Source organism: Pinus tabuliformis, chromosome 5_2 (genome assembly GCF_031772625.1).
Source record: "Pinus tabuliformis cultivar Carrire ecotype Pingquan chromosome 5_2, CPIR1, whole genome shotgun sequence".
Lineage (NCBI taxonomy): Eukaryota > Viridiplantae > Streptophyta > Pinopsida > Pinales > Pinaceae > Pinus > Pinus tabuliformis.
This window is the reverse complement of record NC_142306.1, coordinates 335,141,184-335,154,654: the sequence shown is the minus strand read 5'-3', so window position 1 is coordinate 335,154,654 and position 13,471 is coordinate 335,141,184.

Here is a 13,471-nt window from a genome sequence, read left to right as displayed (position 1 = left end):
GAATGGAATTCATGAAAATGAAGGTTTATGAGTATTGAAAAGGATGAATTTTAACTGAGTGAGTTCTCTTGAACATGTCAGCGAAACTGAATGAATTAGCAGCATTGACCCAAAACCAAAGTAATGGATGGTATTATAAACAGATGTATGATGACCATTAAGTAGATAACCCAACCCATGTATTCACAATGATGAAGTGAAAGTGTCATGTTCAAGAGCGACCTGCTGCCATAAAGTGGTTTACCCCTTTTCCCATTTTCCCCAGTCATTGCTGACTAATACCTCTTTATTTTTTATCAAGCTTGAGGAGCATAACATGTGATTGCTGTATAATTCCACCCTTCGGGTGAATCCATCGTTATGTGATGTTTTAACGAGTCTAGCGAAGGTGAAACTCGCTCTTGTCATGATGGACAAGTTTTTCACTATTTGATGTTTTAACAAGTTTAATGATAATGATAACTCGGTCCTTTTCATGTTTAGAGAGTTTGAAAATGGAAAAAAAGAAAACTCCACAAGTTCATTTTCGTAGATTTGTCTCTCAAGTCTGAAAAAGTGTAAAACAATACAAGAGAGAACCTATTGACCATGTTCGATCAACATATTCCTTTTACATAAATAATATATCTTAGTCTGGAAAAGGGTTAAACTTATATTGAGTAGATTTCCTTTCCAATCCATTAATGAGCTGAAAAGGACAAGCACTTGGCAATCTTTTCATATTTAGAGAGACTGAAAAGAGCTTAAAGAGGACTCCACTTAGAGGAACGAGTGGAGTCTTGGATAACAACTGGTTTTGGTGATGTTGTAACTTCTCAAAACATGTTGATTTATGTGAACAAGATGGCTAATAAGATCACTCATTACAACTGTTCCTAAAAAGGGATAAAACAACCAAGTGAAAGCATATGATTAGCCAAGCAGATAGTGATGGTGGAAGGAGAAAAACCAAGGCTCATATGATAGAAAAGGCTGATATAATGGAAATCACGAGGGTTAAAATGGAGATGGGTTCATTTTTACACAAACTTGAACCATGGGGAACTATGCTTAGATTCAGTTTCATGTTTACACAAGCTTAAAATGACAAACTATGATTGGAATTGGTTTACATGCCCCCAGCATGATGACTCAATTCTAGGTGCATGCCCCCCAAGCTTCATTGCATTCACCTAAGTAGACTACTCATGGCTATTAGGTGGATAGAACGAAGGTTCGTTTACAATATCAAGTGAAAGAATTGAGTGGGATTTTACAAGATCTAATCAAAGACTCGAATTGGAACTTTGCTCTAGGGGACCTTGTTTCATTTTTTTAATGAGCTTATCACAAGATAAGGAACTCTGCTCAGATTCCTTGTTTCATTTTTTAACGAGATTGACATAAGACAAGGAACTTTGCTCTAATTCCTTGTTTCATTTTTTAACAAGCTTGACAGAAGACAAGGAACTCTGCTCTGGACCTATTTCATTTTTTTAATGACGTTGACACAGTAAAAGAACTATCCTCATATTCCTTGTTTCATTTTTTAATGAGGTTGACATAAGACCAGGAACTATCCTCCTGGACTTGTTTCATTTTTTAATGAGGTTGACACAATAAAGGAACTATCCTCATATCCTTTATTTCATTTTTTAAGGAGGTTGACACAAGACCAGGAATTAACCTCATATTCCCTATTTCATTTTTTAACAAGCTTGACACAAGACAAGGAACTGTGCTCGTATTCCCTGTTTCATTTTTTAATGAGGTTGACACAAGACGAGGAACTATCCTCATACTCCTTTTTCACAACCCATAAGAGGTCATGACTTCTAAGAGGTTCTCATGAGATGGGAGAACATTAGAGAGATCTAGTTCTAATTCACCCAGTACATACTGCACAACATCACGGAATTGATCATCAGTCGATGTAGGCATGGAATGGGTTGCCACATAATTAATCCGTGGTGGGGAAGATACCATTGGTACAAAAATACCATTCAGGGAAGATGGTTGACTGGAAGCCATATTTGGACCAGGAAATGAAAGCTGGTCAGCGATGACAATTTTGCCTTCATGCAGGAAACACATCACTCAAAAGAGTGTTGAAATAGTAGCTCCCATGCCATAAACATAGTCACGCCCAAGAAGTAAATTGTAATCTAAATGGCCTGGGACTACCATCACATTGAGATAAACAATTTTTCCTCCCAAAGTAAGAGGAAACTGAGGAAGGATACATAATGGTTGACTAGTTCATCTGTTAAAAGCCAACAGATTATGGGTAATAGGCACAAGTGGGGGTGGACCGAGTGCTTTCCAAGCAGTGGAGGAAAGGATGCTCACTGAAGCACCTTCATCTATAATAGTGCTAGGTACAATCATATTACAAACCTGTACTATGATCTTGAAAGGAACATAAGAAGGAAGATGACATCCTGTCAATCGATTCCAATCGAAGGAAGTGACTAGACTACTTGGAGGGGATATCGTAGAAATGAGAGAATTAACCCCTTGAGTTACGAGAGCGAGAGGAATTTCCTCCTATCTTGATGGAATAGGAGGATTGCCCCCAAGCTCATTGGAATCTGAAGAAACAAAAGGTACGATTAACTAAAGGTGAAATCGGCTCAACTATTTCCTCAGCCTATGATTGATCACGTATAGACTCATGACATTCACATTCAGAGAGAGTGGGTTTTACCAATGGTTGATTTGGGTCAGTCACTTTATTAACTAGTGGAAGGATTAAGGGTGAGTCTCCTGTAACCAGATGTAAGTCACTGCGGTGAAGCAGGACAGTTATCCAACAATTTTTGGGCTTCATCCGGATAGGGACAAACATGAATGGGGTGATTCCATTCAAATAACCTACAGGGAAACTTAACTTTACCCTTCTTTCCATGAACTTTACTACCACTAGTTGATGGTGTGTCACCTTCATGACCTTGAGAAGTTGATGACACAGGATAATGTGAACGAGAAGACCATTCTTCTAAGATCTGAGGAATACCAAGAACAATTTCGAAGAAGATGGTCTCTCGTACAAAGTTTGCATGGATATCAAACTTGTGAGGCTTAACAGACAGTTTCTCATCAAAAGTTGCATTCAAAGAAATGTTTTCTTGGTTCCCCCCTGTTGAATTTTCTTCTTCTTCTTCTCCTTAGCCACCTGGTTACTAGTACCAATACTTTCACTAGGCGAAGAGGTAGAAGGGGAGGATGAAACAATAGACGAAGAAGGCAAAGGGTTAACTTTAGGATCAACTGGAGGTTGATTTTGTCCAGTTGGACGAGTACTCAATTGTGGATAAATCATGACATTTTGAACCAAGGAGGTTGAAAACAATGATACTAGAAAGCTAATGGTAAATTCCAAAAGGGATAATGTAGCCATATAAGGAGCACCAATATTTCCTAAAGGAGGAAAAGGACTAGGATTCCCATCAAAAGGAATTCCTTGATTGGCAGACTCCAGATTTCTCGCCATATGTCTCAAACTAAGATAAACTAAGGAGTGACGTGGAAGATGTAATCCATGGTCAATTAATTTTATTTTAATCAATGTCACATAACAAAACGAAAGAGGGATAATCTAGGAAAAAGGATTACCAATAAACTGTGAACTGCAAAATACCTCCCGGTGAACCGAGAAGTATGAGCAGGCAATCTCCCCGAATGCTGTGTTCGGTGTATCACAGTGTACTTGGTTACCTAAGGATGGAGAGCAACCTAATCTAGTCCTCCCATATATACCTGAAAGTATGTGGAGGCCCAATCCATGTTAGCTTTATCTAATGTGAAACTGCACAGTGAGAGCATTTCTTTATAGTTACATACTGTAACACCACCCTATATACCCGAAAATACGTGGACGATCTACGATATACTCACGTACATGGAATGAGGTATCACACTCGGAATGTATCACAAACAATTAATGAAAACTTCTATGTTTTACGACACCGAAACACATCTCTAGCCTAGACAACTAAATGTTATTCGTCAAGTTACAATGCTCCATTAGGTTAATTCAAATAAATTTTAAGTTGATCTTCTTTAGAATTTTCCTTTCAAGGTTTAGCACGTGATGTATGTTTGCAATTCCTAAAATTCAACTAACAGGAGAAACATTCTTTCATTCAATTTGAGCAATGAAAACCGTAAGTAGTAGGGATACAGCAATTAGATCTTGGACAAAGAGCAAAGAGCACATCTAAAGAAATTTCCCTAGCTATTCCTATCAAGCATTCACAAACTAAAATATGCACAATGAATGTTTTTCTTTTCATTCCCTTGTGTTTAGATGAACAAAAAGGAAACTAGATGCACATACAATCAATCAGTACTTTTCACAAGAAACAAAGACTTTATGATAGTTTCTTTTTTAAATAAATGAATACTTTATGACACTTTGTTTTTAGAAAATAATAGACCATAAGCTAACTTTGACAATGAATTGATAATGATAAAGAAACCACTTAAGAAACATTAAACAATGAAGGCCAAAGTAGGGCTAGAAGAGGAAATACAAATTGAATTCAGAATCATAAGAGTCATTAATGTTTCAACAAACAACTTAAGAAGAAAATTTGGAAAAATATAAGTCAAAGGAGGGATTTTTGACCTAAAGAGGATCAGTGCAGCCCTGAATGGGAGGCAGTGCACTTCAGAGCACTGTCCTCAAGCCAAGGGTGCTATGCAACACTCTGTCTCTTAACCAAACTTGCGCCAGTGCCAAAGAGGCCATCCTAGGAGATTTCAAGCACAATTTTTACCAAAAACTCTTGAAAAAGGCTAAAAAAAGATCAATGGAAGCAAGTAAAGTCTACTAGGGTGTACTAGGATGAAGGTAAGCTACCTAGAATGATGACTGTCTGCAGCAGATTCGCCAATTTGTTATGTGGAATTTTTCTTCTATTGATAAACACAATTTCCCTAGGTGGGTAGCTACACCTAGAATAATAGAATTAAGGCGCTTAACCTTTTTCTATAAAAGATAAATAAGACAAGGGACCTACTTGCTATCTTTTGATTTCCCTTTGTCTCATTTGTATGGCTATCATTACTCCTTCTCGAACTTAATCTGCTCGACAAGTACTTGCAATCATAAACAGAGGACAAAAACCAATCAAATCAAGAGATCTATCTACTATAAGCAAATGGAATCGAAAGCATTTACACATATAATCATCATACATAAAGACAAGAATATGGGAAAAGGTATAAACATCTTTATTAAGTAGAAGGAAGAGTTACAACCATAAATTCTGATCCAATGTCACTCCTCCAACGTGGGTTCCAGCCAACATCACATCAAAAGCACAACACTCCAGCAGCATAACAATACTTGCTTGCAATCTCAAACCTCACACCAATAGTATCTCCCTAGAAATTCTCAAAGTCTAGCCCTTGATCACTTAGATGAGCGCTTAATTTGTAGGAAAATGGAGGACCTTTGGTCATTAGTGAGGGTATTTAATGGCCTTCCAAACTTAAAGTTAGTTTCCAAGGAGGAAGGGATGAGAGGATAGGAGGTACTTAACTCATTCCCTATCCAATTTCGAGCTCATAGGAGATGATAAGTGTGGGCATCTTTTAGATGGCTTTAGAAGATAATAATATTCCTAGAACCCTACAATGATTTCACTCAATCTTGCCCAGCGCAAGTCAAACTGGGCCTAAGTGCTCTAGAAAGCACCCTGACATGGGCCTACCTACACTGAAGTGCAATTACCCCTAACCAAGGCTGCGTTGGTCCCTCAAGGAGGCATTCAAAGTGATGACTTGTCTAGGGTATGTAGCAACTAAATTAGGGTTTGATGAGCCCTAATGGTATTGATCTGAATGATGGGAGTGATGTGCCCAAATGGATTTGTAACACATGGCTTGCTTGTGTTGCACTACATCTACCTGCTCCTTTAGTGCCTTTACCTCCTGCAGCTTCGTGAGATTTTGCATGATGATGACAGTTCACATTGTTGCCTTAACCTCGTCGTAGCGCTGCTATAGTTCCCACACTTCTTTCTCCAACCTCTGTACATTGGGGTCCTCTTGTAGGCTGGTGAGGACCTTGAGAAATTTCTCAAAAAGTGTCATGTAGTCCGTCACTATACTTGCTACCATTGCTATAGCATCTTCCATAGCAATTGCATGATGCTCCCTGACTTCCAACAAAGTCAAAGGTTGGGCCTTCATCTGCAACTCCGCGATATTGAGATTTAGCTCCAGCTAAACTTTGGCCGAATCTGTGCATGCATTGCGCACTCCCACATCAATTTTTCAAACCCACATATTGACTGGCTCAACCTCAGGGATATCTATCTCTGAAATAGTCTAGCATGCTTCATCTACAACCCTAGTGAGGCACTGGTTCTTATCAGTGAGGTTGGTCACAAGGTTGAGAGTGGGGTCGTGTTGTACTTCCATCTGAGCACTATTCACTTTTTGTTCATTGATCACTTGTAAAGTGCATTGATCATGGGTTTGAAGCTTCACGATCATGTTGTCCTGCGAAAGAAAAAGGACTTCGCTAGGAAGCGCTACCAAAGTAAGGCCCATGCCCTTGAGGGCACTGACAGTGGGTCTATCAGTGTCAGTCATCGTTTTCAATGCTCCGTTTGGTAGTATTATGGCTTGGGGTCCCTAACGCACAGCATATCCATGGCTTTGGAGGTACCAATGGACACACTAGTGGGTGCCACATTGGTCTGCATCTGTGAAGTATGGATCTGTATCTCACGCAGACCCATTTGAATAGCGCCCAACACCTACTGTTGCTACTACTTGAACTGCTGCAATAGTTCTGCAGTGGCATCCTACATTGTATCCCCTATATCATTTAAATCCTCTTCTGTCATGGTGATTGGATATAAAGACGTCTTTCTTGCCTTGGACTTCTTCCGCGATCCTAGCTTTTCTGGACCCCTGGTGCATTCGATGTGGCACATAGTCATTTCCAGGTCAGCTCCTCCCTGCTCTGTCGGTTCCTTCACTTCTTCCTTTGTCTATGGTGAGGGTGATTTCTATTTGTCAGAGTTGCACTCCTCTCCCCCTTCCTATTCTGCTTGTCCTCCTACCTCTTGTGCAAAAGCACGCTTTTCCTTAGCCTTAGCATTGGCCTCCTTTTTCTGTTTCGCGGCTAGCTACTCCATCTTTAGCTTGGCTTCTTCCTTCTTCCACTATGCAATGGTCTTGCTAGATCTCGCAGTAGCATCCGAGGTAGTGTGCCATTCTTTCGGCTAGCTATCAAGGACCACTTGAATTGTGTCGTCTGTCACCAAGTAGGGCAAATCATGCCACTTCTGCTCAGGGTCCTTCCGCGCCCTTATTGATACATGGTGGAAATTAGCATTTAATTCTGTATACTCCCGTAATTTGTCAAAGTTGGTAGGCAACAACCACAGCTTATGGTTGATGGCCATGCGCACATTCATCTCCATCAGGGTCCAAAATATTTTGTTGTCCTTTACCCACTGAGGATCCTTGGTCGCCCACAGCGAAGTGTACTTTGCGACCTCTGGTAGGTCCAACATGATCAAAGGGAACTGACTATCTTTAGGTAGCTCCCATGCTATCAGCACTATGGATAGCAAGAGTCATGCATAGTGAAATTTCTTGCTGAGATCCTACACCTCGCGGCAGTTCGCTAGGAATTCACTGCAGAGGTAACATGCCTAATTTAATTGAACACCTTCCGTGCATTGGGCCACCAAAGCTACGACTGGTCTCGGCACTTCATCTGTGCAACACTTCCGCATGACCTTTCCTGCTAAAAGTTGGGCGGCTACTTTAACCGTCGAGTCACAGATGCTTGAGATGGCATAGCCGCGTGACTTATTCACTAACTTGAATTTTTCCTTCATGGCCTCCGTGATGACATGTTCGATAGTATTTCTACCAAACGCCATGGCCGTATTTTCCCCTATGTATGGCAACCTTGTGATCCTATGGATAAGTCTATTAGTGATTGGTATTGGCTCCTCCAGCCACAAACACCCATCGTGCACCAAACATAGTAACTACTAGATTACCACCATTGTGATGGGCGCGGGGTTGTAATGTGGCACCCATAGCAGGTTAAGTAGTCCTGCCTTATCCATGGACCATGCCTCTCAGCCATTTCCGTGGCTCAAGGCAGTTACGCCCGTAGTTTTATGGAACACATAGTGCATGAGTTGATCTATTGCTAGGTGAGGAAACCGCTCGGTGTCTGCTAAATCCCAGTCTTCTAATTTCAAAAGGCGAACACACCCCAAGCATGATCCTTCAAACACAATCTGGTCTAGTAATAGGGGTGTATGTAGGGTGTCCTCACTCTGGTCAATGTCTTTGGGCACCTTGGACTTTCCCTTTCGTGAAGGGATGTACTCAGGCATCTCGATGATAGGGTCAGACCATACAATTTTGATATCCCTCGTCTCCATCCCAACATCCTCATCATCCATTGGGATATCCTCAAACTCCTCTTCTTCTAGCTCTAGGTTAATTGTCTTTCCCTTTTCCTGTGCAGTGGGCTTAAACTTCTATGGGTACTTCCTGGGGGATGCGTACACCGGTTACGATGGTGTGGCCTGCTTGCCCTTCTTGATCTTGGGACCCTATGGGGTTGGGGTAGGCCTTAGCCTAGGTGTCCGTGGAGACTTTGGTACTTCCATTAGTATTTCTACAAGTGTTCCCTCTAGGGAACCTCCTTCTACTGCGATAGCCACCTTTGGGACAACTCCTTCGCCTGTCGCTGCTTCTGTGCTCATAACTTTAGTGGGTGTTGACATAATGCTACATAATAACTCTTGATTCTCCTGTCGTAATGTCTCAAACATAGAACTTGTTAGCAAAAGCTCGAAGGTTTCACGGTTCATGTGCGCCTGAGACATCAACAACTCAATCCTCAAAATTCCAAGTTTTTTTCGTTGGGCAACCACCTGTAATTTATAGGCACTTTCAAATTCAAATCCGACCATTCCCCCCAAAATCGAATCATTAATGCTGGATTGATGGCAGAATTTTAGAGATCTGGTCCATAAAGTCCGACTTAAATGCCACACCCTACTCCATTTGGCCATTTTTTCATCATCAAATTATGAACAATGACTTTAACGGTCACTTTCCAGTTGCTCTGCGCAGTTTCTCCCTTGGTAGCTCAACCCCTATGTGCTTCCATGGGCATTGTGACATATCTCCATTCTACGTTGTTCTCGATCGTGCAACTCTCCAACCTAGGCAGTGTAGTTTATAGTCCTGTGCTTCCTTTCAGCTACATGGAGCACTAAGAATGTGCTTCCCTCATATAGTCACCTAGCTGGATCACTGGTGTATGGCTTCAATCAGCTACCACTCACCTCCCCTGGGGAGGGCTTTCCATTCAATTTGACCAACTGAACTGCTCCGCCATCAGTAATCTCCTTGATGACATATGGTCCTAGCGAGTGCATCCTGCATTTCCCTGGTCCTTGCTGATTCACACGGGATTCCACGTGCCCCATGCTACTTGGTAATTTATCAAATTTACTGTCATATAACAAGACTAGATAATTTACCTCGAAGGTGTGCAGTTTGATGTGCTGATCATGCCATGACGTTTCGTGCTCCTTTTGAACTTGTTGATGAAATCCAGCTAGAAATCGGTCCTCCTAAATCTCTGCGAGCTGCGCTAACCTCTCTTCCAGGGCTCTGCTGGTCCACCATTCCTGTGTGTGCCGCTATGGGCAGACTATGTACATTTTATTCCATTGGCATCACAGCTTCTATGCCATACACAAGTCTAAAAAGAGTTTTCCCAGTCAACTTCTTGCAAGTCGTTCTATAGGCCCATAGCACCGTTGGTACGAACACATCCCAGTCACTTCTCTGAGCATTACAGACCTTCGTCAGTTCATTCTCCAGTATCTGATTGAATGCTTCCATCATCCCATTGGCCCGTGTGTGATAAGGTTTTCTCCTCTAATTATACACCTGAAATTATTTAGTTAACACGCTGATTGTTTCATTAAGAAAGTGTGTACCGCGATAGCTCGTCAAGATATTTGGACAACCAAATCTTGTCAATACGTATTCAAAAAGAAACTTCACTATTTTCATGCCGGTACAGTCCTTCACAGGTTGCACCTCCACCCACTTGCTCAAGTACTCAGTCACAATGATGATGTACCACACACTTGTCTTCTTTCAAGGAGGCTGAATTGGGCTGACAAAGTCGATCGCCCATTTTTTCGAATGGTTGTAACATCACCTACAAAATCAAAGGAAATTCATCCCTCTGTAATGGCTTGCCAGTCCTTTGACATGTGTCATAGGCCCTACAATATCCTTTCGCATCCTTATGCAGAGTTGACCACCACAACCCAGCACGCAGAACCTTTTGTGTTGTCACTTTTCCTCTATAATGTCCTCCTGCAGCTCCTCCATGAGCCTCCACAAGAATGTTGCTTCGCTCAATGTCAGGTACATAACATCGCAAGATTTTGTCTGACCCGATTTTGTACAAGTGTCTTGTGATGACAGAGAAGTGTGTTGTGTGCACTACTAACTACTTCTTCTACTGGCTTGTATACCCTTCTGGGTTAGTTCCCATTTTCAGGAAATGTATGATATCTTCAAAGTGATTTTCTGCAACACGCACTGCAAATATTTGTGCGTCATGCAACCCTTCCTATAAATTAGTAGGTTCCTCTCCCGTTTCAATGCACGACAGATGATCAGGTCCCACATTTAGTCGTCTTGGCTTCACAATAACTTCAAAGTAATACTTATGGAACAACAAAAACCATATGTAGATCTTCCCCCCCAACACAGGCTTATTGACAAAGTATTTCAACGCAGAATGATCTGTAGACATCTTAAAATGTCCACCCAGCAAATAGTGCTTGAACTTTCGGAGTGCATATACCATGGCTAGTCCTTCGCACTCTATAGTGGAATAGTTATTCTCAACCTTGGACATCTTTCTACTCATGAGTGATATGGGATGGTCCAATTCCCGCATGCCCACTTGTGTCAGCATGGCCTCCAACGCAATACATAAGGCATCCACGTGCGCATGAAATTTCTTCTTCTAGTGCGGGAAGACTAGGATTGGCGCGGTGACCATTTTCTCTTTCAACACATCCGAGATCTTCTGGCATTCATCATTCCAATAGAACGTAGCATCCCTTTTCAACAATTTCTCCATCACCATGGTGTTCTAGGCATAGCTCTTGATACACTTCCTATAGTATCTGATATGTTGTAGAGTTGCGCACGGTTGTTCCACATTCCTTGGTGCCTCCAAGTTTAATATCACCGTGATCTTCCAGGGTCTATCACCAATCCCTGTCTGCATACCACATGATGCAGTAGGATCTCGAAAGGGACACAAAATAGACACTTCTTCAGATTGAGCATGATCTGGTATCTCTGACATATATCTAACATCAAGCACAGACTTGCCACATGATGCTTGACCAATCCAAACATTGTCCAATCGTCAAAGTATACTTCTAGAAACGTATGAATGAAGTCTTTGAATGGCACATTGAATACGCACGAAAAGATTATTGGCTCATTCTTCAGCCCAAAAGGCATTACGGTGTACTGAAAATAACCCCTTCAGTCACAAAGGCCATCTTGCTTCTATCTTCAGGTGCAACTTTGATCTAATGGTACCCAGAGAACCCATCAGTGAAGGAGTATGCTTCTTGGCCGCCTACATTATCGAGGACCTCGTTAGTGAATAGGGTCGAGAAGGGATCATGCACACAAGCATCATTCAGCTTCTGTAGATCCACGTGTATCCTTATTTCTTCCTTCTATTTCTTTTCCTGAACCACTATCGGGCTTACCCAATCAGATTCTTCCACTGAATCAATAATTCCTGTTGCGAGCATCTTATCTAACTCAGCGCAAAACCTTTCCTTGTACTTAGGATTAAGGCTGTAATGTATTTATTTTACAAGCTTCACATTTGGTTTTAGGGTGATCTTCATGATACCTAGGTCTCCTATTATCACTTTTAAATCAGAAAACTTCATGGGGAACAAATCTTGATATTCGTTGAGGAGCTCAACCACCTTGTCTATTATCGCATCATCCCAGTAGTCCCCAATATTTGCAAATTTTGGTTCCACCTTTGTTCCAATGTTGACCTACCTAGTTTTCAGCAGCACAATTATGTTAGGATCCTCTATTTGTGGACCTTCAACCTCATGGTGACCTTCAGTTTCTAAAATATTAATCCTTCAGGGATCCTCATCTTCTTCTTCAGCGACCACGTTATAGCATTCCAATATGTGGCTCAGCTGGGTAGTCCAATCAAGTTGGATCAAGTCCAAAGGATCTTGCAGTATCCTAAAGATGGCTACTTTAAGCTCCTGTAGTGCGGGGTTAATATAGTCCAACCCATCCTCAAAGCCAAACGTCATTAAAAATCCTTGGCACAAGATGTCCCACTCTTCAGTGCCATGGCGAAGCTCAGTTTCTGAGTACAAATTCATTGGTATGATACCCAGGGTATGACAAAAAATATGCACCCATTCAGGCTCGAGCTCTGCTCCATAAGCCTTAGTTCATTTGGCGAGGTGATTATGCGGATCATGCCTTCCATTTTACTTATATGTCATCCACACTTTTGGCTGCCCAAAACGTATTCTCATCATCCTCCAATAGTCACACCAATCACTAAAATTATCCTTTTGCGTACCCCACCATCTTGCAGGCGTAGCATGTAGTACCTAGTCCAAGGTTTGGAATGATGTTTCTCTAGCACTTCTCTTTCAAATGCATCCAAAAAGAAATCAACATCAGTTAGCCCATCATAGTGAGGTAGATCCCTCACATCGGATGACACACAGTGTAATGACTTGGTCATCCTATTACAACGCAGCGTAGATAATTCATGCAGCTGGTTCTTCCAGTGCTCTAATTCTTTGTCTAAATCTGATGTGAAAGAGCTTTCGCGGTCCCATCCAATACATCCATCTGATATCAGATTCACCCAATCCTGGTCTCGCGCTGTTATCTTGTAAATCTAGTCTAGATCGTCATCACTTTCATAATCTCGGATTGGTTTTGTATAGCGTGGTCCCTCTGCGGGATCTAGTGGCACCACTATGTGGAGTAACTTATTCTCAAATATCATCTTCTGCTTCTTCAAGTTGATTACCCCATTCATTTCCGTGGCCCAATCAATTTCAAGCAGCGCAGGGTAGGGATTGTTATCATGCACAATCTCTATTACTTCAAAATCCGCTAGTGCGCTCGCTATTGACTTCGGTGTCCAAAAAATCAGATTGTTAAGCCTCCACCTCCCTTCGATGTCTGCCAACTTTGTGATCCACTCATACAACTCGATCGGGAAGGAAAAAAATAAAATCTCGTGTATTTCTATGTACAGTTATCCATCCAACCATTGCATTTTGTTATTTGTAGATTCTTGGTTTTTTGCGTCGTGAATTCATGGATCTTTCTATCCAACTAATTTTCAATATCTTTCTTAGTTGGATTCCAATGATAT